Raw genomic sequence first — 2,313 nt, forward strand, 5'->3', positions numbered from 1 at the left:
ACGCACACACAACATGTTGGAGAAACGCAGCAGGTCAGGCGGCATCTCTTGGCAAAAGTCAACCGTTGACGTTTCAGGCCGAGGCCATTCTTCAGGACTGTAATGGAAGGAGAGAAGGCAGGATAAAAAAAAATAGATGGGGGAGTGGAGGAAGTGATACAAGTTTGCAGGCGATTGGTGAAGAAAAAAGATCTGTAAAGCCGATTGGTGAAAGAGATAAAAGGCTGGGGGAGGGCCAACCTGATATGAGAGAGTAGAAACCATGAATAAAAACGAGGGGGGAGGAGCAACAGAGGGAAGTTATGGGCAGGTAGGTAGATAATGGGGAATGGTGAGTGAGGGGGTGGGCAGTTACCAGATATTCGAGAAATCGTTGCTCATGGCGACGGCTTGAAGGCTAGCCAAAGGAATATAAGGTGTTGCTCCTCGAACCTGAGTGTGTCCTTATCACGACAGTAGAGGAGGCCAGGGACTGACATGTCGGAATTTTATTGGGTAGTGGAAGTAAAACGGGTGTCTACAGGGAGATCCCTTTTTTTCGGGTGAAGCGGTCTCCAGTCTACATCGGGGTTCATTGATATACAGGAGGCCACACCAGGAACCCCGGATATAGTAGAGGACCCCAAAAAGAGAAATACTGATTTCTCCTTCCGGTGATCAAAATTTTCACCTCTCCCCCTTTCCCTATTCCACATTCTGGTCTTTTACTTCTTCTCACCTCTTATAACTTCCCATTGGGCCCCCGCCTCCGTCACTTTCTCTTACTGTCCATTCTCCTCTCCAATACGATTCTTTCTTCTCCAACAGCTTCCCACCCAGCTGGCTTCCCTTATCCCCTTCCAGAAGGCCTCTTTGCGCTCCCACTACCTTTTAATTTGGGAATCTCCCTTCTTCCATCTCAGTCCTGACGAAGAGGCTCGGTCCGAAATGTCGAATGCATACTCTTTTCTGCAGATAGTACCTAACCTGCCGAGTTCCTCAAGAATTTTGCAAGTTTTCTTTCCATAGAGGAATAACAAAGAGGTTAGAGAGTATCAGTGAGAGGGAATGCAATGAAGATTCACTAGGCTGATCTCTGGAGTGGTCGGGTCATCATGTGAAGAAATATAAAGCGCGATAAGCCTTTAATTTAGAGGCCCGAGGACGAAGTAGAGAACACATTGAAATGCACAACATCAGCAGCGGTTGAACCAATTAAAAATGAAAAATTGACTGTTCAGAATTGAGATGAGGGGTAATGTCTCCACTCCGAGGATGGCGAATGTCTGTAAATCCCCACCAGTAAAAGCAGTAAAGGTTCATGATCATCCTCACATAAAACAGAGGTCGGCGGTATGTGTGGAGACTGAAGGGATCGAGGAAATGAGGATCGGGCAGAAACATGTGGTTGAGATTGGGGCGCAGCGGCCAACTTGTTGATCGTTCGATCCGCTGAATGGCCGCATCCTGCAGTTTCTCTCTTGGCGATGTGACATTTTTACTCTCCAGTGAGGCGGGGGCAATACGAATAGAAGTTAGTGTTTCTAAACATAGAACTGATTTGAACAGAACCTGCACATTTCCGGTCTGGTTGTAAACTGTATGACGATCTGGTATGGGGGCCAGACCCATGAATCGTTGAACCAAAGGAGCAGAAAGGAGGAAGATACAGAGGAATAATTTTAAAAAGTAGTTGGTGTAAATATGAAGTAATGTGGAAAATGCAGCAGGAGGTTCATGCAGCGTGTAAGGGGCGAACAGCAGAGTCACCAGTTTAGGAGGGAGACCTTTAGCCAGTCACTTCATCCCGCTCAATTTTCCCATTTTACCGCAGATCTGCAACATTTGAGGGTTTGTTTCCCGTGGTTGTGCATTTTAATCTTTCTTCCGTTCTGTCAAGGCAATGAGATCCAATCTGTCACGCACTCTCATTGTGGGTGGGTTTTTTTTTGACACATTTCACTGCTACGAGCTGTTGTGCTTTAATGTTTCACGGTGTACAACCGTATTTATGGAAAAATTAAGCCTTTCCATTGATCTGTGTGTCTCTAAAATGTGCACACTTCAGTTAAGCCTCCTTCCAGAGGATTCAAATCCGCAAACAAGGATGTCTAATATTTCCACCTAATTAAAATGGAGAATATAATTATTATTGTTATTATTTTAAAGTTTTTGAACAACTCTGTGCCCCATGGTCGATGGCCTATGCTCTCTTGTCCAACCCCTTTGCTCCGCCTCTAAAAGCCCCGCCCCAGCTCTGAAGACGCGCGGCGCAAATTGCGCATGCTCAGTCTTGGTTAACTTTCCGCTCTGAGTTGAGCGTATCGTCGCGGG

This window comes from Hypanus sabinus, unplaced genomic scaffold (genome assembly GCF_030144855.1).
Source record: "Hypanus sabinus isolate sHypSab1 unplaced genomic scaffold, sHypSab1.hap1 scaffold_246, whole genome shotgun sequence".
NCBI lineage: Eukaryota > Metazoa > Chordata > Chondrichthyes > Myliobatiformes > Dasyatidae > Hypanus > Hypanus sabinus.